The sequence below is a fragment of the Triturus cristatus genome, chromosome 5_2 (genome assembly GCF_964204655.1).
Source record: "Triturus cristatus chromosome 5_2, aTriCri1.1, whole genome shotgun sequence".
In the NCBI taxonomy this organism is placed as follows: domain Eukaryota; kingdom Metazoa; phylum Chordata; class Amphibia; order Caudata; family Salamandridae; genus Triturus; species Triturus cristatus.
In genome coordinates, this window is record NC_140588.1 from 569,286,023 (window position 1) to 569,310,184 (window position 24,162).

The 24,162-nt window shown below is 51.6% G+C and overlaps 1 protein-coding gene across 1 annotated transcript in view; it reads left to right on the forward strand.

The window, feature by feature from the left end:
• The window catches only part of LOC146825650 (protein AF-10-like), a 1,293,306-nt gene that overhangs the window by 845,196 nt on the left and 423,948 nt on the right, over nucleotides 1–24,162 (forward strand). The gene's annotated exons all lie outside the window — the stretch shown is intronic.

The window sequence follows — 24,162 nt, forward strand, 5'->3', positions numbered from 1 at the left end:
CAATATATGGTATGTGGCTGCTGTGCTGCAACATTGTATATTAATATATCTGGCAGTCTCAATCTGCCCTGTGCCCATGGTAATTTCAGTGGCATAAGCATTCATGAGCCCAAAGGGCATGACATTAAACTGGTACAAGCCCTCCGGTGTTGACAATGCACTCTTCTTTATGGTACTAGTTATTAATGCAATCTGTCAATAGCCATAGTTCAGATCAAAGGTTCTAAAGTAGCCAGCAGCACCCAGCCAATCCACTAGCTCACTGGTAGTCCACACAACAGCACAAGTCTGTGGATCCTTGCTTGGGCACCAATACTACTAAACTAGCCCAAAGACTATGGAAATACTCAATCACGTCCAAATCCAGCATTTTAGCAACCTCTGCCTTGAAGCAGTGCTGTACTCGTCAGACATACTGTAAACCCTGCTCTTTACTTCGAAGCTATCTCCTATGTCTATATGATGTACTTAGATATCTGTTGAGGCAGTCCCTTACTAGAGACATCTCTAAGTTAGAGCACACACTCCTGGATATGGAGAACCAGGTTGCTGGCGATCCCAGTGGTTTAGGGGTCCTAGCAGAGGTAAGTCACAAGCATATCACACTATTGAAAAGGATGCTCTGCCTTAACTGTGCTGCACATTTGGCGTGCACACATGCCACAGCGGAAGGAGCAGGACAACTCTTAGCGTGGCTTATCCACCAGGAAAAAAGTTAAAGGCCCATAATGGTATTGCGCTCGGACACAGGCTCCCTCCTTTATACCCAGCACACTATTTATGGAGAGCTGACACAGCACTATACCAGAGTGTACCAGTCTGTTGTGAAATAAACGCTGACCCACATGCTTCCTTCTTTGCTGAATGTCTTATACCTTGCTTTACCATAGAGGAGCGAACAGAATTGGACTAACCTGTTGCATTAGGCGAAGTCAACAATGCCATTAGGGCACTGGCTAATGGTAAAGCCCTGGGACCTGATGGTCTACCGGCAGAGCTTTACAAGGCATATGCATCTTAACTAGCCCCACAGTTGTTGACTATGTACAAAGAAACCCTTGGACTCTCAGAGAGCGATGACGGTCATCTCCCTACCTAAACCTTAGAAAGACCCATAACTCATTTGCTCTGATAGACCAATGACCTTGCTCAACACTGATTATAAGGTGCTGGCAAAAATACTCGCTGATTGTTTAGTGCCCCTGGTCCCATCCAGACCAAAACGGGTTTGTCCCCATACGCAATACCTCCCGGAACCTGCGCTGCTCCTTCAGGGTCGTTCCGCTTGGCCCTGTGCAGGATGTCTGGTCTTAAACTTTGAAAAGGCCTATGACTCTCTGGAGTGGAGTTACTTGTTGGCTGCATTGGCCCGATATGGTATAGGCAATAGCTTTCTTTGCCTGGTGCCATTATAATACACTAATCCCATCACCATGGTCAAGACGGGACTCCTGCTATCAGAAGTCATTCCCATCCACAGGGGGACGAGACGGGGCTGTCCGCTATTGCCGCTGTTATTTTCTCTAGCTATTGAGCTGCTAGCCTTGGCATTGACACCAGGGAACACAAGGGGGTATTCTACTAGGTGATGGGACACACATAATATAATTATATGATTATATGCCGATATGTAGCTGTAACTGAGGGACACTGACAATAATCCTGCCCTGATTGCCTCCACTTTGACACATTTTGCAGCCATCTCGGGGCTACCAGTCATTTGGGTGAAATCCTGTTATTTCCCTCACTCACGGATGCCACCAACCCCTGCTTCATGATCGAGGAGGGAGCGCAACTGGACTGGCAAAAGCAAACATTTTAGTACCTAGGGATAAGGATACTCGATGACTGATCTGTTGAATGGAAATTTCACTCAAGCAGTTACATCCTTCAGTGTCTAGATGGCCTTCTGGCATACCTTGCAATTAGCGTTGGTGGGGATGGTGGCTTTATTAAAAATTGTGGTCCTGCCTCGCCTCCTATATTTATTTAATATTCGTCCTATCTACATCCCAGTTGTATTTTTCCGAAAATTTGACCAACAGGGAGTAGCCTTAGCAAAGCGAGGCTTAGCTGCCCATATTTTGAGCAATACTACCTTGCTGCCCAAACCCAGTGGCTCTCTCATTGGCTGGTGGGTCTATACCTGTCACACACCCATATCCAGCCCAGTTGGACACTACCCACAATTGTGCACCTATTTCACCCCTGAGCAAGAAAACGGGCACCTGAGTCCCTGTTACTGGGGGTGGCACAAGAACGTGTAACGCCCTGAACGTCTCAGGATGGTTTAACAGACACGATAATGAGAACGCAACCACTTGTGAAGGTTTAGTTATTTTAATGAAGGCAAAAATAATACAAGGAATAAACAAAGGTTATAGTCACTGGAATCCTCCAGGCTAAGTACGTTACCAGCCCACAGCACGGATGGTCCTAACCGTCCTCTGCATATACGCCGATCCCGGCGTATGCCAACAGAGGGCAGAAATGAAATGGCCGACAATGCCAATCGGTAGGCTGTGAGGGGCACGAAGAGTGTTGGGGAGAATCGAGGAGTCAGGGAAACACCCAGCCGGGGTCTCTACCTGAAGGGAGCAGCCGCTCAACCTCTTCCTCAGACTGCACCGGGACGCGGAGTCACCTCCTGGTGATGCGTCACCGATACCCCAATCACAAGCAAAGAAGACTGAACCGAGAGCAGCCGCTCGATCGATCCCGTGGACTTCCGAGTCTGTAACGCGGCAAACACCTCCTGGTGTGCGTTACAGCTGGCAGTCCCTGTATCTCTGGTCGGGCTGGGAGTTACGACTCCAACCAGCAAAAGCGCCACTGCGCTTTGACTCAGCCGAGTCAAAAAGCGAAGCTCAATGGTTATCCGGTAGAGCTTCCGGGTCCTTCACAGGTGACGATGGGGCAAGACACGGCCCAGGGAGTAACGACTCGACCTACCACCGTTCTTGCCTTACTGGAGCACCACTCCGGAACACTGCTCTTCACTAAGCAGGTACGTCGGTGTAAACAATATCCGACAGCGTTGTACCTCCCGGTTCCTCCCTTTATAGGGCATGTTTTCCTTGAGTTATGTAACAGCTCTCCTGTTTACATAAGGGCGTGTTTTCCTTGAGTTATGTAACAGCTCTCCTGTTTACATAACCTCTCAACCGCTAAGCATCCTGGGAGATGTAGTCCGTTTTCGCTGGTTACCGTTTTCCTCCCCTCGCATGACAGGAATTCTTGACAGTACATCCTCCCTCTCAGCGGCTCCCCACGGGTCCAGCGCTGGCAGGAAAACGCCGATGGAACAAGGAGACCAAGCGCGGAGCATGAACCCCTTCAGCCGGTTCCCATGACTGCTCCTCCGGGCCATAGCCTTTCCACGCAACCAGGTACCACAGCTTCCCCCTGCGCCATTTGGACGCCCGTATGCCCGACACTTCATACTCCACCTCCGACTCCACGCATACCGGCCTAGGTGTCCCAGACGGCTTGGAGGGTGCTGGTTTGAGCAATGATACATGAAAGACAGGGTGTATCCGCAATGACTGGGGCAAGCACACCTTCACGTTCACGGGACCCATACACTTGGTAATTCGATAGGGGCCCATGTACTTGGGATGGAACACACTGTTCTTTCGAAACCTCATGTTTCTTGTGGATATCCAGACGTAGTCTCCAGTGCGGTACAGTGGCCCGGGCCTTCTCTTCCTGTCTGCCGCAGCCTTGTATCTTCTCTTGGCCTCTATTAGGACAGCCCTTGAGCGCATCAACGTGTCTTTTATGTGTGCCACCCTGTCCGCTGTGGCGGGAATCCTGTCCTCTCTGAACGGATGTAGAAATGGCAAGAACCTGGGATGTTGGCCATAGTTGCTATAGAACGGAGATGACTGTGTGGAGCTGTGAGTGGCGTTGTTATAGGCTATCTCTGCAACCCATAGCAAGTCGACCCATTCTTCCCTGCCCTGGTCCACAAAACATCGCAGATACTGTTTGAGCGTTTGGTTCAGGCGCTCGGTTTGGCCGTCCGTTTGAGGGTGGTAGCTGGTGGACAGGGCGGTCTAAACATGCAGCGCAGTGCACCAAGTCTTCCAGAATTGCGCAGTAAACTGCGACCCCCGGTCCGACACGATCACCCCAGGTAATCCATGCAGTCGTACCACATTCTTTAGGAGTAGTGACGCCAATTCCCCGGCCGTAGGGACTCTCTTGCAGGGGATGAAGTGCCCCATTTTCGTCAAGTAATCCACCACCACCAGTATTGCCGTCATCCCCTGGTCTACCGGTAGGCCCACCACGAAGTCCAGTGATATGCTATCCCATGGTCTATCCGGGGTCGGAAGTGGATGTAAGAGCCCTTGGGTTCGGCCATGGTCGGCCTTCATGGTAGCACACGTAGGACACTCCTGTCCCCACCTCCTGACATCCACTCTCATGGTTGGCCACCAGAAATGCCGTCCCATGCTAGCCACCGTTTTTTCAAAGCCCAAATGACCTGCGCATGGAGAGTCATGGCACCAGATGAATGCTTGTTTCCTTAGCCTAGGCGTGGGTATCAATAGGCACCTGCCCTTCAGGGGTATCCCGTCCTTCAGCTGCCATTCTCTGTGACTGAGGAGCCACCTCCGCCATGCGAATGACCTGATCCCTCTCTTTATTCCCCTCAGGAAAGTATCCGGTTGGATAACCCCCAATACCATCCTCGGGGAAATGATGGAATGCTCGGTCGCAGGCAATGGTTCCTTAACTGCAGATTGACGGGACAGGGCGTCCGCCTTCCGGTTTTCCGTCCCCGGCCGATATGTGATGCGGAAGTTGAACCCCGCAAAGAAGATCATCCACCGCAGCTGTCTGGGAGAAAGGTGTCTTGTGGCCGTCATGAACTGTAGGTTCCGATGGTCCGTGTACACCGATACCACATGTCTTGCCCCCATCAACCAATGCCTCCATTCGGTGAAGGCGTCCTTGATTGCGAGAAGCTCCTTCTCCGCAATATGGTAGTTGCGTTCGGCGTCGTTAAGTTTGCGGGACATGTATGCAACGGGATGAAGCACCCCTGTGTCGTGGTTGCGTTGGGACAAGATAGCCCCCAGCGCCACATCCGATGCGTCCGCTTCCACCACGTAGGGGAGATCCGGATCGGGGTGAGCCAACACCGGCGCCTTACCAAAGGCGCTTTTCAGGGCCTCAAAGGCTGTGTTCGCTTCAGGGGACCAGACAAACTCCTTGGACTTCCTCAGTAGCTGTGTGATTGGGGCCACCAATCCTGAAAATCCATCTATAAACCGCCTGTAAAAGTTGGCGAAGCCAATGAAACTTTGGACGTCCTTCACGCTTTGGGGCACCGGCCATTCTTTCACCGCCTTGATCTTTCGTTCTGCCATCTCCTGTCCCTCTGGACTCAGCATCACTCCGAGGAATTCCACGGATGTGACGTGGAAGTCACACTTGCTGAGTTTACAAAACAGCATGTTTTCCCTCCGCTTTTGGAGCACAGCTTTGACGTGGTGTACGTGCTCCTCCACACTGGACGAATAGATGAGGATGTCGTCGATATATACGACCACGTAGATATCCAACTCCTCTCTGAATACCTCATTCAAAAAGTACTGAAAGGCTGCCGGGGCGTTGCACAGACCGAACGGCATGACGAGGTACTCAAAAAGGCCGAACCTGGTCTTAAAGGCGGTCTTCCACTCGTCTCCGTCCCTCATGCGTACCAGATGGTATGCCCCTTTCAAATCCAACTTGGTGTAGATACGAGCTTTCTTGACCTGTTCCAGAAGTACACTGATGAGAGGCAAGGGGTACCGATTCTTTACGGTTATCGCATTCAATGCCCTAAAGTCCACACAGGCTCTCAGCTCCCCATTAGCCTTCGGTATGAAGAAGAGTGGCGAGGCGGCCGGAGACTTGGACGGGCGGATGAATCCTAGCTTGAGGAGTTTATCCAGGTACCCCCGGAGATGCACGTTTTCAGGCTCCGTCAGGGCATACAGCCTGCCGCTGGGGACGCTGGCCCCCGGCACCAGGTCGATCTGGCAGTCAAACTGTCTATGTGGTGGTAGCACTTCCGCCTTCACCTCATCAAATACATCCTCAAAACTGTGATAAGCCTGGGGGAGAGCCACATCTTTTTCTGCCGCTGTAGCCACCGTCTGACTCCCGCTCTCATCTGCGTCAAGGGATTCCGTTCTTATTCCACAATGCAGGATGCAATACGGTGACGTCAGTTCGATGCGATGTGTTGGCCAATCCACAGAGGGGTTGTGTTTCTGTAGCCACGGCAATCCCAATATGACGCCATATTGGGGCGCTCGGATGATGTTAAAATCGATTTGTTCCAAATGGTTCCTCCCACATCTCATCGGAAGGACCCCCGTGTGCTGCCCGATGGGCCCCGTCACCAATCGCCTTCCGTCTACAGCATAGATATCTTCTGGTACAGCTTTGGGAAGAAGCACTAGCCCTAGCCTGCATGCCTCGTTGTGGTCCATAAACATGCCAGTGGCCCCTGAATCCACCATGGCCACAACGGGTATCCACTAGTCATGCACTCCCACGTGCACCGTGAGAAACAGGTGTCGTTGTCCCTTAGTGACCGAGTTGGAAAGTGAAGGGATGGATGAGTGACTCCGAGATGCCCCTTCTTTGGTCTGGGAGTCCTCTAGTTTTCCGCCGGTACGTCCACCACGGCTTTTACCGACCGGTTGGCCCGATAACGTGACGTCTTCGGTTTGGCAGGGCATTCACGTACGTAGTGGCCTTTTTTGCCACAATATAGGCACAATCCTTGTTTACGGCGTGACTCTTTCTCCGTGGCTGTGAGGCTCGCTCGTATTGCGCCGATGTCCATGGGTTCTCCCTTGGATGCGGTGGCAGTTTCAGGACTTCCCACTGTCACATAGGATGGAAGGGATTTTCCTTTTCTCCCATGATCCCCCTTTCTTTCACTTAGCCTATGTTCCAGCCGTAATACCAGGTTGATAAGGCCCTCACATGTCTTGGGTTGTGGGTCAATATGAGCCACGGCGTCCTTGAGCTCATCGCACAGCCCGTGATGGAAGAGCGCCGTCTGTTTAGCAACAGGCCACTTGGTTTCCGCAACCAGCCTTCGGAACGCATTGAGATACTGCACCAGGTCGTTGGATCCCTGTCTCAACTCAAGCATTTCACGGTCCGCCGTGTACGAGTCAGCCCTTCTGTCGAAGACCTTCAGGAATTCCTCGCGAAAAGCACCCCAATCACATAAGATGGGGTCGTCCCTGCTCACCAGAGGTACGGCCCATTGTGCCGCGTTTCCAGCCAAATAGGATATAAGGAAAGCCACACGAGCCTGACTCGTGGGGAACGCCCTTGGTTTGCACGATAAATGTAGCGCCACTTGTGTGAGGAATACCTGCACTGTGTTAGGATCCCCACTGTACCTCTCTGGTGTTGCCAAGGGGACGGCTACCGGCATTTCCACTACTACCGCAGGGGTCTGGTTCGTGAGGGAGGTGCTGGGCGTGAGCGGGTCCAAGTGGATAGCATCCAGTCTGGCTTTTACATCGGCTGTTTCTTGCCTGGAGGCAGCCAATTCAATTTGCACGGTCGCTAAAGCAGCCAGCACATCATCAAGTGTTGCCATGTCTGTTATCGACCGGGAGACAGTTAGTGTTATTAAGGTCGGATATTTTGTAACGCCCCGAACGTCTCAGGATCGTTTAACAGACACGATAATGAGAACGCAACCACTTGTGAAGGTTCAGTTATTTTAATGAAGGCAAAAATAATACAAGGAATAAACAAAGGTTATAGTCACTGGAATCCTCCAGGCTAAGTACGTTACCAGCCCACAGCACGGATGGTCCTAACCGTCCTCTGCATATACGCCGATCCCGGCGTATGCCAACAGAGGGCAGAAATGAAATGGCCGACAATGCCAATCGGTAGGCTGTGAGGGGCACGAAGAGTGTTGGGGAGAATCGAGGAGTCAGGGAAACACCCAGCCGGGGTCTCTACCTGAAGGGAGCAGCCGCTCAACCTCTTCCTCAGACTGCACCGGGACGCGGAGTCACCTCCTGGTGATGCGTCACCGATACACCAATCACAAGCAAAGAAGACTGAACCGAGAGCAGCCGCTCGATCGATCCCGTGGACTTCAGAGTCTGTAACGCGGTAAACACCTCCTGGTGTGCGTTACAGCTGGCAGTGCCTGTATCTCTGGTCGGGCTGGGAGTTACGACTCCAACCAGCAAAAGCGCCACTGCGCTTTGACTCAGCCGAGTCAAAAAGCGAAGCTCAATGGTTATCCGGTAGAGCTTCCGGGTCCTTCACAGGTGACGATGGGGCAAGACACGGCCCAGGGAGTAACGACTCGACCTACCACCGTTCTTGCCTTACTGGAGCACCACTCCGGAACACTGCTCTTCACTAAGCAGGTACGTCGGTGTAAACAATATCCGACAGCGTTGTACCTCCCGGTTCCTCCCTTTATAGGGCGTGTTTTCCTTGAGTTATGTAACAGCTCTCCTGTTTACATAAGGGCGTGTTTTCCTTGAGTTATGTAACAGCTCTCCTGTTTACATAAGGGCGTGTTTTCCTTGAGTTATGTAACAGCTCTCCTGTTTACATAACCTCTCAACCGCTAAGCATCCTGGGAGATGTAGTCCGTTTTCGCTGGTTACCGTTTTCCTCCCCTCGCATGACAGGAATTCTTGACAGAACGCTATCGTAGATGCATGCAAATCACCAAGCATGTGCTCCTCTATGCACCAGGGTTGGCATTGCTGGGTACACTTTGGGCTACTGGACCAACAACGCCAGCAGAATTGACAGCATGGCATGCTGGGGGCTTACACACACATGGAGACCTGTATAGCGACTTTGTTCGAGACGTTGATAGAAGAGAATGGCCTACCACCGGTTCACTTTTGTTCTATAACTTGCTGATCACTACACTTGGAAACCACTGGGGTGACATGAACACTGAGCTGCCAACCCATCTCACGATCCAATACTTACAAATAATGCGGGGCAGACACCTCATATGCTGGCTTGCGGAATCCCTTCGCTCCCACACTAATTCACAGCTCCACACTTTGCAGCAGCGCTAGGAAGTGGACTTATCGTGCCCCTGCGCTGAAAAGGAGTTGGATGCCTTACGAGAGGGACCTATATATGTGCCAAACAATGCCCGGATCAAGCTCCTACAGTGTTGCACAGGGTTTTTCTTGTATAGAGTGGATGCCAATTGTCCATGTTGCACCTGCGTGGGTGCTGATTTGCAGCATATGCTTCTGATGGAGACATCTGCCTGTCCATTCCTCACCTTTTGAATTACCCCCTGCGCAGAATTCCACAGAAACTTTTTTCAGAGCTCCCCCACATCGACGAGGATATCACAATGGAACGGCTCCGCATGCGACTCCGCTTGACATCATTGGATTCATAAGACCTCGTCGGCGTGGTGATGTCATTTCCCTATTTCCGCGCCGTTGATGCGTAACGGTTTTTCGAGGACTCTCCATTTCTTTGTAGTCTACATTGTTACAGTTGTCTGAAAACTGTTTCTGTTTGATGACTACTCAAAAGAAGCCTGGATTTAAACTCTGTAGGGAATGTGGGGGCCATATGTCTGTCATGGACCCCCACAAAGATTGCCTTTAGTTCCTGTCGTCTGACCACGACGTCTAGGGATGCTCTTCGTGTTGTAGGATGAATCCAAAGGCCCTCAAAGAGAGAGAAGCAAAGGTGTTTATGGCTCGGGTGAAGAAGGAGAAGAGGACAAAGTCGAGGTCAAAGTCACCACTCCATTCACCTTGAGGCCGTCCAAAACACACAAGAAGAATTGTTGTCATGGGCCCAAGCGTCACGCTTCGAAGGACAAGTTGCTGTAGTCTGTGTCCCTGGTCCAGTGACGTCATAGGAGGGATGACGTCTCGCCTTCTCTTTCACCGCAGGTGACTCCGGCACATTGTCTGATGCCGAGGGATTCTCCTGCGCCCAGGGAAGCGCCTCCTTCACCTCCGGCCTCTCCTATCCTGGCTCCAGTGTCTCTGGCGCTGCAGCCAGAACCCACCTTACAACCTCTGCCTGTTCCAGATCAGGCGGTTCTGGATCCGTACCCACCTTTCCCAGCTCCAGGTGCGGTTCCCTGGCATTTTCTAACTGAAATGTATGACCTGTTTGCCAGGTCAGTTAACCCATCCGGCATGCCTGGTGGCCCCGTGGGACTGCTTTCCTTTAATTTTGGCGTTCACCAACATTATGCCCAGGCACCCTTCATTACTTTTATGCCAATGACTTCATCTTGGCCTCTCCTGATGCCGAGGTACTCCATGCTGATTCCGTCCCAGGAGGGTAGAATGGACTATTCTCCGGCGCCTCGTCTGGCCAGCCGCTCCTGAAGGGCCTCCTTTGACCCTGGCTCCAAGGTCACCAGTGCCGCGTCTGGCACCGCCGACACCGATTCCTAATATGCGATCGAGGAGGAAGGCTCAAGGCTGAGAGTCTTCTGGAGGAGGAGGAATTCCAGGAGCAGCAGGAGCAAACTGAGGAAGGAGAGATACTGGATCTCTTGGATGATTTTGAAGGGTTTCAAGAAGCTAGTGGTCTAGACACATCACCAGAATGGGAGCTCTCTTCTCCCAAAGCTCTTTCTTCTCAGGAGGTGGCCTCATACCATTCAGTTATAAGGAAGGCAGCTGACTTTCTGGATTTACAGTTGCCCATTGCGGAGGTCAAGTCTAACATTTTAATGGAGGTTCTTCACTCCCCATCACTACATCCATGCTTTGATGGACTCAGCTAAGGAGGTGATACTCAAGCTGCCAGAGGATGTCCAGGGTCACTTAGCGCAGGTGCTGTCGGACACTCAGGCTGCAGCTCGTCAGGTGATGCAGTCCGGGCTAGATACATCAGACTCCATTGCCAGGGTGATAGGCTCTTCGTTGGCTATTAGGAGGCGCGCCTGGTTGAGAGGATTGGGCTTCTCTCCGGATATTCAGGCCAGGGTGTGGGATCTTCCCTTTGATGGCTCTAGGCTCTTTGGGACCAAGGTGGACTCAGCTCTGCAACATTTTAAGGATAACAGAGCTACTGCTAGAGCCTTAGGGCTTACAATCCCAGCCTAGGGGTCTTGGGTACTGGAGATTTTGGGGGTTTGGGAAGGCTGCGCCATTTCGGGGCCGACAGCAGCAACGACAGAACCCATTGTATAGATCATACAGAGGGAAGGGACGAGGTTATTGTCGAGGGTCTGCTCGCCAACAGTTCTCCTAACCTGCCCCCCCCCCTCCCCCCCCACTGGCTCTGCAGGGAAGCAGCTTGAGATGCCCCATCTTGGAGCATGTTGGACCCGTGAGAGGTCGGGTGTCCCATTTTCTACAAAATTGGAAATCTGTTACATCAGAGCTTTGGGTTTTGACTCTTGTAGAAAATGGGTACACCCTTCCTTTCCGGGAGTTTCCCCCTCCTTTTTCCCCTTGTCAGGGTTAGTGTTCGAAGGACCATCTGTTGCTTTTTCAGCTGGAGATTCATTCTTTGTTTCAGAAAGGTGCAATAGAGATGGTTCCCGAGCAGGAAAGAGATCAGGGATGCTACTCCCGGTATTTTCTGATTCCCAACTAGGACCGCCGTTTGATGCCGATTTTAGACCCCAGGATCTTACATTTATTTCTCAGACAGGAGAAGTTCATGATGTTGACCCTTGCTCAGGTTCTACTGGCCCTGCAGCAGGAAGAGTAGATGGTGTTGATCGATTTACAGGAGGGGTATTTTTACATTCCCATCCTGAAGTCACATCAGAAGTATCTCTGTTTTACCGTGGGGGGGGGGGTCTCAGCACTACCAGTTTGCGGTCCTTCTGTTTGGCTTTACTTAAGCACCTTGGGTCTTCGCAGAGGTGATTGCTGTGGTAGCAGCACATCTCAGACAGTCGGGAATTCCTGTTTTCCCCTATCTGGATGACTGGCTGCTCAAAGCGAGGTCGCAAGAGATGGTGCTGCATCATTTGCAAGTGACAACAAGAATGTTGTTCGACTTGGGTTTTTCGATAAATATTTCCCAAATCTCACCTGGTTCCATCTCAGTGAAACCTGTTCATAGTGGCACACTACTGTGAGTTGAGCCTTCCCGCCCAATAAAAACACGCATTACGGAACACCGCAGCAACTTTCGCTGCAAAAGAACCAACACGAGAATGTGTATGCATTTCCAAGAAATTTGACACACACCAGATTCATTCACATGGCTTATTCTGGAATCTTTTCCTAACATTACCAAAGATGCGCTATTTGTGAAAGAACAAAGGTGGGTGTACAGATTGGGGTCCCACACCACCGGCCTCAACGAAGCGATTCCATGGTCATCCCTAAAACCACCCTTACTGCTATAATGATCTCTAGTACCACATGACCCCTCCACGCGACCGCGTTAGGTCCACTCCTAATGCCACGCCTAGGTGCCCTTCTCTTCTACATACATTACCCTCTCATCGAGAACTACTGACTAGGGCTAAGGGTCAACGCACTCTTCTCTCTCCCCCGAATACCAATTTTCAACTTTAATAATCTGATAACTTTAGAATTAACGAACCGAACGGGCTGTTGAACTGCAGTGTCAACCGCTTAAGGCATGAATTGTCCCCAGTAACACAAGACTGGAGTGTTGACCGAATTATCAATACCGATCAATCACTGATCCATGTTGAATCGCGCTATCACTAAATACTCACCCTAGATGACGACCTTCATGATCCTTTAGCGCATAACCAGTTACCACCAAACGGTCTCGACTTTCACTTCCGCCCGAAACAGGAGCACTTCCTATTTGAATCCCCGCGAAACGCGACACTCCACCTCCCAGTCCTGGTAGAGCGGGGTAGGTCATCCGGAGACGCGGACTCGGCGCGTCAGTAACCTGGAGTTTTATTGTTTATTATGCCATTCTGTCAGCGCCCTTTAATGTACTATTACAGAACGCAAGGAACTCCTTGCGTTACCTACCAGGAACTGCAGTGCGCTAACCTATGAATCTGATAGGGTAAGTGCGCACAGCACGTTCTTGTTATGTGTTTGGAACCATACGACACATGGAGTGTTCACATCACATGGCTTGTGTGTTTTTTATCACTACGCTTAGTGTGCACCGTCACTACAGTTGCACATATTTAGCTCACGAGACGCACCTTATAACCACAATAAACTGTGCTTATGCATTCTTTAATCACCTTGGTCTTCCTTCCCTCTCCTACAGGTAGACCGAGCTGCAGGTAAAATCCATAAGAATGCTGATTATAAATTTGTTGTACAGCTTACATGTAGATAGAATATAATAGGTCCTGATGAATCGCTAGAGTAATTCTCAGACAGAGCGAGAAACATGTTGACCCCAGATGAGGCAGTGTTGACAACCTAGCACATAATTCTAGGCATCTACACTCCACCTCACATCATTTTAGTTAGGTAAGGAGGCTTCATAATAAACTGATTGAGATGGCACTCCCTTACCTATTTTAATATTTCCACACTACACGTCTTCATCTACATTACAATAGAGCCCTCTACTCCCACCTCACCTAACGGCTGTCTGGATAAAAAGATCTCCACAAGAGCGCTCGTTAAAAGAGCCTGTCGGGTATTGCACCAGCCGACTCGACGTAGGAGCAGCCCGATGATGACGCTTTACATCCCGATGGGTGCGTGAGTCACGATACCCAGACGGTTGTATGAGGGCTCCCATATCCGACTTAGTGTTATTCACATCGGTTATTTGTACACTCTTTGGTCCGTCTCATTAACTTTAAGGAACAGCTTTGGTACTTCTTTTGGTTGTATATTGCAGGGCTCACCTAGCTGGACCTTCTTTCCAAAAGCCCTTTTTGCCCCCCCTTTTTCTCGTTGAATTTCAGGTTCTACTGGCCCTGCAGCAGGAAGAGTAGATGGTGTTGATCGATTTACAGGAGGGGTATTTTTACATTCCCATCCTGAAGTCACATCAGAAGTATCTCTGTTTTACAGTGGGGGGGTCTCAGCACTACCAGTTTGCGGTCCTTCTGTTTGGCTTTACTTAAGCACCTTGGGTCTTCGCAGAGGTGATTGCTGTGGTAGCAGCACATCTCAGACAGTCGGGAATTCCTGTTTTCCCCTATCTGGATGACTGGCTGCTCAAAGCGAGGTCGCAGGAGATGGTGCTGCATCATTTGCAAGTGACAACAAGATTGTAGTTCGACTTGGGTTTTTTGATAAATATACCCAAATCTCACCTGGTTCCATCTCAGTGAAACCTGTTCATAGTGGCACACTACTGTGAGTCGAGCCTTCCTGCCTCCCCAGAGGATTCTGAACATACAGGCTATGATTCCACTGTTTCAAAATGGAGTGGCTGTTCCAGTCCTGAAGGTGCTACGTCTGCTCGGTCTGTTCGCTTCCTGCATACTGCTGGTCAATCATGCACGCTGGCACATGAGGACACTCCAGTTGTGTCTCCGCAGACAGTGGTTTTAACTCAACGGAGATCTCTGGGAGGTGGTCAGAATCTCCAGAGACACTGATGCGGAGCTGTCTTGGTGGAGTGTTCCAGGCAACCAGTCTCAAGGGAAGCCTTTTCAATCTCCTCCAATGGTCACAGTGATAACGGATGCCTCCACTCTAGGGTGGAGAGCTCATCTGAGGGATCTGGAGATAAAGGGACTTTGATCTCCAGAGAAGAGATTGCTTCACATCAATCTTCTGGAACTGCGGGCAATACGTTTGGCTCTCAAAGCCATCCTTCCCTCCCTATGCGGTCAGTCAGTTCAGATCCTGACGGACAAAACTACTGCGATGTAGTACAGCAACAAGAAGGGAGGAGTAGGGTTGTATCGTCTCTGCAGAGAGGCCCTGCGGCTCTGGTCCTGGGTCCTAAATATCTCCCTCCCTAGACCCTCGTGTATAGAGCACTGAGACGCCCCTCTCTACCCATCTGGTATCTGTCAAGCATATAGGCAGGGTCTATCGGAGACCGATACATCAAATGATGAACAACCACCAGTTGTGAAGCCCAATAATAAAGTTGTATGTCTGGGAGTGCAATCCCACCGTCGTTCCATCCTTTAGTTAATTTAGTCGGGCCTATGCCAGGGGCCTTTCCATTCCACAATAGCATTCTAATCGCACTATCGATACTTTTAAAATATGAGTCGGGGAATTATGTATGGGCAATTTTGAAGGACACATAAGAACCTCGGAAGAGCCAGGATCTTAAACAAGGCCGCTCGGCCTGGCAAAGCGGCAGGGACCTCCAGTGGGCGACATTATGTCTTAAGTCTATCTAGTGGGACGGCTAGGTTTTTGTCATGGAAGAGTTGGGGGTCAGGAGTGATAAAGATCCCCGGGTAATGAAAACCGTCCAGGGCCACTTCGACCTCGCATCCCAGAGGGAGTTGAGGAACTGGGCCTCTAAGAACAAACAGCCCCGATTTAGTTCAGTTAATGGCATAACCGGAGTAATTGCCAAAGTTGGTGAAAATATTTAAGAACCTGTTTAGAGACATACGGTGGATGCTAGATATACCAGTATGTCATCCGCATACAACGATATTCTATCCTCGTGTCCCTCCGCCCATTTCAGCCCTCGAGGTACCACATCCCCTCGCACCCAGGACACCTCGCAGACCTGTCTGGTGCCTATGCCCAATATAAATGTCCAGGATGTACGATTGTTAACCCTGACTTGACCCCGCAGCCCCGTGTACAGCAACTTAATCCAGCCCAAAACTTTTGGGCCGAAACCCAGGCGTTCCAGTACCTGGAAAAGATACAGCCACTCTATAGAGTCATATGCCATGGAGGCATCTAGTGAGAGCACCACGGCATCTTCCTCCACATATTGTTGTCTTCCCAAAACACTGTGAAGACAGCGGATATTTAATGCCGTGTTCCTTCCCGGCATAAAGTTGGATTGGTCGGCATGGACCAATGATGGGAGCAGAGGGAGGAGACGGTTAGCTAATAGCTTGGCTAGGACTTTGGCTTCGACATTGAATAAAGAGAGAGGTTAATAAGAGCCGCAACTGCCAACCGGTTTCCCAGGCTTTCGAATGACGACAATAGAAGCCAGGCGCTGATCGCCTGGTAGGATTCCATTTCCAAAGCGCTCATTATACATATTTTTAAGGCAGGGGCAACTCGCGTGGCCGTCGACTTAAGGAATTCAATAGGGACTCCATTGGGTCCCATTGCCATCCCCGATTGGATACTATTTATTGCTCTGTGAATTTTGCCATCCATAAAATCCTCTTTCAGTGCGTTCCTGTCAGCAGCTGATAGGGTAGGTAGGTGCATATCTGCCAACAGTTGACGGGAATCCTCCGCAGTGTAAGTAGTGGAGGGGGTGTAAACCTTCTCCAAGTTGTCCGCAAATGCCTCGGCAATGCCCTGTGGGTCCGAAATCTGCTCCGCATCTGCCATTGTCAGTCTGGGTACCTATCGTTCCCCCTGCTCCCGCCTCTCACGCCATGCAAGCATTTTCTCTGCTCTGTCGCCCATCTCATATATCTTATGTTGTGTTTTCAACAGTTGGGCCCGAGTCCTCTCCCTAGCCAATGTTCTGTATTCTAGCTGTCTGAGGGTCAGTGGATGTGTGGTGGCCTCACTAGGTGAGAGAGTATTTCTCACCTCCAACTGTCGGAGCTTGTTCTCCAAGTCCAGCAACTGCTGATTTTGTTTTCTGATGTACCCCACTTTTAATGCCAGCGCTTGCCCCTTTCAACACCGCTTTGTATGCCTCGCATATCATCTGTGCAGAATCTACCGAGCCTACGTTTTCAGTGAAGTAGTGGTCCGTCTGGGTAAGTAAATTGTCCCTTATGTCTGGGATGTGAAGCAACTAGGGGTTAAGGACTATGGTGTTACGTTACCTGCTCTGAGAATGGGTGAGCTCAACCCACACTAGGGAGTGGTCCGATATGCCTCTCGGCAAGGCCCGTGGACATCAAAAGTGTCCGATATCTATCAGGTGTGTCAGAAAATAGTCTATACAGAATATGCTCTTATGGGCATTGGAGTAGAACGTGTAGTGCGTCGTGTCTGGTTGTAAGGAGCGTCACACGTGTGTCAGGCCCATTACCTGAGTAAATTCCTCCATCTGTGAAGTGGGTCGTGTTAGAGGGCATCGCGGATATCTATCTCTTTGGTCGTCCATGGTCATAATGAAATCCCCCCCCAAATTAAGGTCCCCACTTGGAGATCAACCACAATCTTGCCCAGACTATATAGCGGTCATAAAATGAGTGACCAAGGAGCCCCTTCACTATAATACATGTATATACGGAAAGTAATTTTTGGATTGGATGTTTGACCACCGGATGACTTTTATCCTTTTGTGCCCTGACAAAGGAACTGTTGGACTTTTGGTCCATTCCGAAACGCGCGTCGGCGCCTTTTGTCAATTATTTATAACATTACATGTTTGATAATATGTTTGTCTTATTGCTATCGTTAGCTTTCAATTTGTAAATATATTCGAAATGTCCACTCTGTGATTTTTGAACATTATATGTATTTGTTCTTTTTTCATTTAAGTTTTGTTGGTATATTTGTCATGTGTTCGTATGTATATTTTACTTACTGTGTCTTCATGATATTTCTTGTTTCAATTGGGCTGTTTTTGTGATATTTGTATATAGAGACTTCAGGAATTGTTTAAATTGAATAGATATACATAACACTATTCCTTGAAATTGTCTTTTTTTGATAAAATACATTTATTTGAAAATGTACTCTGTGGGGGCGTGGTCTGGCCACGAAGGAAGATGGCTGCCTGAATGTGAGGCTCCACTGTGAGAAGGACCCTTGACGGAGACAGCGCACTTTACACCTCAGCTAGGATCACCCCTGTGACAGCTATGCCTTCCTACAGCAGCGCTTTTACTTGTGGCTGAATTTCAGAGTCAAACAACCCTTTTTAGGGTTAATTCTGACTCAAATACTTTCTGCTCCGGCAAGCACGTCCTAAGCCTCAGAAGCCTCTGCTCTTGCGTAACCAGAGAGCCCCTCTGGCTGCATTCCTGAGAGGGTTTTATTACAGGGCAAAGTGGAAAAAGGCTCTCTTCCTTCAGTGCTTCAATATATCTGAAAGAAACACGTTAGTTAGATTCCTCACCTTAGAATATCCCCAGGCGTCAGACTGGATCCAGAAGATTTTTGTAGCAATACCCCTTGCGCGTCGCCAGGCGTCGTCTGCGGCTCCGCGTCCGTCGTTGGCGTCGTGCGCCGGAATGACGTCGTCTGAGTACTTAGACGCCGCCCTCGCGCGCTGACGTCAGTTCTTCTTTTTTCCGTGCCAGTAAGCGCCGATCCGGGAGAGCTACCCCTTTAGTCATTTTTTGACTAACTTTTTTTTGACTCTTTTTGGTCACGTTCTCGACTCTGGTGCCGGTAGGATGCCTGGTTTCAAGGCCTGCGACGACTGTCACCGACTGATGTCGGTGACTGATCATCACCGCCGGTGCCTGTACTGCTTGGGCCTCGACCACGACGCGGAGTCGTGCTCTGATTGTATGGCCCTGACCTCGAAAGCTAGGCGGGAGCGGTCCCGCAAGCTTCTCGAGCTTCGCCACTCGGCTCCGCGCCCCTCTCGATCCCGGTCCAGGAGGAGGTCCAAGGATCGGTCGCGGAGCCGCACTCGACATCGTCGCTCGTCTGGCTCGAAGTCTTCGGGTATGTCGAAGCGCTCCAAGAAGTCCAAGAGGCGACACCGCTCTTCGGACTCCCCTCGCCGGTTGCGCGACTCGGCCGAGGGTCAGGGTGGTCCCCATACCCGCCGGTCCCTGGGACTGACGCGACGCCGGCGGAGGTCAGTGCCTTCCTCTCGGCCATGAGGAGCTTGGCCCCGCCGTCGACGCCCGCTGGCGCGCCTTCGGACCCCGCGGACTCGACTAGGTGACCTTGCGCGCCGGCGGCTCCGGCCCCGGCGCCGTTGGAGGCTCCGACCACGATGCCGCAGGTCCCCGAGGGGCCCGAGCCTGGTCGACCTCGTCACGCCTCCTCCGCCGGCGTCGACACCGGTGCCACCTCCGACGCCGACTCCGGTCAACGTCGATCCCCGGTTCAGCCCCTGTCCGGTCCCGACGCCGATGCGGCGCCGCCCGACGCCGCATCCGACGCCGCTAGAGACACATTATGTCTATCGACCGGCTCCAATCATTCCCCCTGTTTACCAGGAATCGGATGACGAGGGTGACTGGGAGGGGTCCGTGGACCCTTTGGCCCTTCAGGGCCAACTTGCACAGGACTGGGCAGATGAACTGGGGGAGGCCAGTGGTTTGGATACCTCACAGGACACTGGATTCATCTCTCCTCCGACTGTGGCTTCGGAGGAGGGTGCAGCTTTTTCTGTGGTGCTGCGCAAGGCGGCCGCGGCCCTTGGGCTTGAGCTGCCTGCCGTGGCTGTGAGGACTAACATCCTCACTGAGGTGCTTCAGGGCACCTGGTCCAAGCCCTCCACAGTCCCTCCTGTGGATAGGAACGTTGCCAGGCGCCACCGCCCTGCTCCGGGCGACCCCAGTTTTCTGTCCCAACACCCAACCCCCGAGAGTCTGGTTATCCAGGCCTCTACCTCCCAATCCTCCTTCCCGTCTGCTCCACCGGACCGGGATTCCAAGAGACTGGAACAGTTCGGTAAAAAGCTGTTCTCCTCGCTCAGTTTGGGCCTGCGGTCTTTGAACACCGCCTGTCTCTTGGACCGTTATTCCCACTCTCTGTGGGATACGGTGGAGGACGTGCTGCCCCTGTGCCCGGAGGAGGCCCGGGCACGGCTTTCCTCGGCTCTGGCCGATGGGAGAGATGCAGCACGCCATGCCATCCGATGTGGACTCGACACTACGGACTCGCTGGGTAGGGCGATTTCTACCACGGTGGCGCTTCGACGTCACGCCTGGCTGCGGTCCACGTCCTTTTCAGGAGATGTCCAGAGCACTCTCATGGACATGCCTTGTGATGGCGCTTGCCTTTTTGGTGAGAAAGCGGACAGTGCGCTGGCTCGCTTCAAGGACTCGCTACGGCCACGTCCTTGGGCCTCTCGGCCCCGCGGCCACAAACTTCCGCTTTTCGCTCCTTTCGTGGCCAAGGAAGGGGCACCTCCTCACGTCCGCCTAGCCACCGGCCGCACAACCAGCCTGCACGCGGTCGCGGACGTGGTTTCCGCCGAGGCGGTACTGGAGGACAACGCGGCCAGTCCACATCCTCCCCGGTGGCATCCGCCTCAAAGCCTTCCTAGTCCGAGCTTTCAGGCCCATTCCTCGCCAGTGGGGGGCCGGGTTCGCCATCACCTGCTCCACTGGTGTACCATCACTTCGGACAGGTGGGTGCTGCAAATCGTCCGAAGGGGCTACTCCCTCCCCTTCGAGACGACCCCTCCAGCCATGCCACCACAGCACCACCGTATCTCGGAGGATCATTTGAATCTTCTGCGAGAGGAAGTTTCGGCCCTCTTGGCCAAAGAGGCCGTCGAGCGCGTTCCGAGCCCAGAAGTAGGTTGTGGTTGTTATTCCCACTACTTTCTGGTTCCCAAGAAGGGCAAAGGGGGCCTATGCCCTATCTTGGACCTCCGGAACGTCAATGCCTTCCTCCGGAAGGAACGGTTCAAAATGTTGACTTTGGCTCAGGTTCTAGCTGCCCTAGACCCTGGAGACTGGATGATAGCGTTGGACTTGCAGGACGCATATTTCCACATCCCCGTCCTGCCGGCCCACCGGCGTTACCTGCAGTTCACGGTGGGTCAGGAGCACTTTCAGTTCACCGTGCTCCCCTTCGGCCTTACCAGTGCCCCTCGGGTGTTCACGAAAGTGATGGCGGTGGTCGCAGCTCGTCTGCGCAGATCAGGGGTTCCAGTCTTCCCCTATCTCGACGACTGGTTGTTGAAGGCGGGCTCGCCCCAGGCAGTCGTCTCCCACCTCCAGACTACGGCAGATCTCCTGCATTTGCTGGGGTTTTCCATCAACGTGCCGAAGTCACACCTGAGCCCCTCTCAGAAGCTCCTCTTCATCGGAGCGGTTCTCGAATCGGCGCAGTTCCGGGTTCATCCGCCGGAACAGCGGGTCCGGGATATAAAGGCCCTGAGTCCCATCTTTCGGCCTCTATCCTGGGTTTCGGTCAGGCTAGTGTTGCGGCTTCTGGGGCTGATGGCCTCCTGCATCCCACTAGTACATCACGCCCGGCGGCGCATGCGGGCTCTGCAGTGGGACCTGAAGTTTCAGTGGGCCCAGCATCACGGCAACCTGTCCGACCATGTCTTGATCTCGGAGGGCACTGCACAGCAGTTGCAGTGGTGGCTCACGGACCGCGATTGGGTCACGGGCAAGAGCCTCTCCCTACCCCTACCGGAGCATGTCGTAGTGACGGATGCGTCCCTCCTGGGATGGGGTGGCCATATGGGAGAGGCGGAGATCAGAGGCCTCTGGTTTCCGGCGGAGTCTCGCCTCCACATCAACTTGTTGGAGCTGAGAGCGATCCGACTTGCACTGAAAGCCTTCCTTCCCTCTGTCCGGGGAAGTGTCGTGCAGGTGTTCACGGACAACACCACCGCCATGTGGTATTGCAACAAACAGGGCGGGGTGGGGTCGTGGACCCTTTGTCAGGAGGCTCTGCGCCTCTGGACATGGCTGGAACACCAGGGCATCACCCTGGTGGTTCAACATCTGGCGGGCTCTCTGAACGCCAGAGCAGACAAACTCAGCCGCCGGTGCATGATGGATCACGAATGGCGTCTGAACTCCGAGGTGGCGCAAGGTCTTTCAGCAGTGGGGAGAGCCTTGGTTAGATCTATTCGCAACCGACGAGAACGCGCAATGTCAGCAGTTCTGCGCTTTGGAATTTCCAAGGCGGCACTCGCTCGGCGACGCTTTTCGTCGCGAGTGGAGTTGCGGTCTGTTGTACGCCTTTCCGCCTATACCACTTCTGCCCAGAGTGCTGAAGAAGATCAGGCGCGACTGGGCCCAAGTCATCTTGGTGGCTCCGGATTGGGCACGAAGGTACTGGTATCCCGAGCTACTCAGTATGTTGACCGATCCTCCGATAAGTCTGCCCCTTCGGGAGGATCTTCTGTCGCAGCAGCAGGGGACGGTCCTCCACCCGAACCTGTCCAGCCTCCACCTCCATGCGTGGAGATTGAGCGGCGGCAGTTGATGCCATTTGACTTGCCTCCTGAAGTCTGTGATGTCATTCTGGCAGCCAGGCGTCCCTCCACAAAGAAGGTATACGCCTGCCGGTGAAACAAATTTGTGGCATGGTGTAGGAGAGTAGGGTCTGCTTTCTATGTTCAACCCCACTTTTTGTTTTTGCTTTACTGGTTTTCGACTTAGATGTGGCTGTGGGCCTGCTAATCAGACCCACAGCCCTGCTGTTCTCTCTCTAAATTGATACTATGTACTTTAGATGCATAACCCATTTGGATAGGATCACCTTATTGGCCCCTGTACAGTGTACCTTAGGTACCCAGGGCATAGGTGTACCCTAGGCCTCCCAGGGGCTGCAGCATGTATTATGCCACCCCTGGCCTGGCCTTCCATTATGACACAACTGGCTGATCACTCAGCTGGGGCAAGGTCGTGTAATCACCCCTTGCTTAGGTGTAGTATTCCTATACCTAACTTACATATAGACACATGTGTACCTATCAGCCACTCCTATGGCAGGCCTTAACAATCCTGGAGGCAGAGTGCTTGGTAACATGTGAGATGGTGCTCTAGCATGAGCTGAGCCTGTCTGCAGCTTTCGGAAGCATGTTCTTATAGCTGTTCTATGATATAGCCTACCATATACTCTTAAAGTGCCTTATAATCTTAGACGGTTATGGTAACTATGGTTTGGCTTTATCAAAACATGTCGTGTAAGGTGTCTAACACTTTGGAATAATACCCCCATCCCATTTCTGGCGACCGCAATCCTCTGCTGATGCTAATACTGTATTTAGACACTTATTTGCCCATGTCTTCTTCCATTAAATTTTAGCTATACATATATTATTATATTATATATTACAAATATTTTTTTTTCATAAAGACACATATGTCATCAGCAGAGGATTGCGGTCGCGTGAGTTATAGTTGCCTGCACCAACTATAACGGGGGAATTTCAATGGTTTTTTACGAGTGAAATGTCCAGCTAACTGTAACATGTGTGAAACCTATGGTTTTTTCATTGAATTTGCAAGGTTTTTTAAATGCTAATTCCTAACTATAACGTGTGTGAAACCTATGGTTTTTTCAGTGAATTTGTACGTTTTTTTAAATGCTAAGTTACTTTACGCCGTTCGTGGCGTGCGCGCCCACTTCACGCAGTTCGTGCGCGCACATTGAGCACGCGGTGCGCGCCCACTTTACGCAGTTAGTGCCGTGCACGCTCGGTGGGCACGCGGTGCGCTACGCGCACCGCGTGCCCACGTTACGCTGGATGGGCCATGTACGCACGATGCGCTTCGCGCACCGTCCGCACACGGAGGACATATTATGCGCTTCGTTGTGAAACATTATCTATTATTTGGTCTAATTGTAAATATGCCATGCACAAAAGGTGCCCCTCGGGAACCTTTTGCACACGGGGTGGGGCAATTGTGGATATTGTTTTTTTTTTAATTTAATTTTTACCGTACACGTACGGTAAGCACAATCGGCATTTTTTCATTAAAAAAAAATTGAATTTTTGCCCTTGGGGGTTCTTTTGGGACAACGTAACAATGGCTATGTGGTTAGGAGCTGTCTAGCCTGCCCCTTTTCCTGTTATCCAGCTTTGTTTTTCCTCCCCCCCTCAGAGTGCGAGAGAGAAAATGGCGGCCGACACTTCCTGGTTTCGACCGATTCGAATGTTTACTAAGATGTAACAGCCAATCAGAATCGCGCTCGCGCACGTCACCGTACGCGTACGGTAAGCTTACCGTAAGCGCACGGTAAGCGCACCGTAAGCTGCAACAGATATATATATTGATTTAAATGCTATTTTCTCAGGAACTACTGAACAGATTTACACCAGACCTACAAATGGCACTTCCTTGACCTGTAGACTACCTCTCTGCCAAATTTCAAGTAACTCTGTTCAGCCGTTCGGGCTGTAGCTGTGTCTAAAGGTCCTATGGAAAAATGCATGGGGAAAACGCGTTTTGGGACCCCCCTTTTTTCTCAGCCCCCGCTTGACGAATCCCCCCGA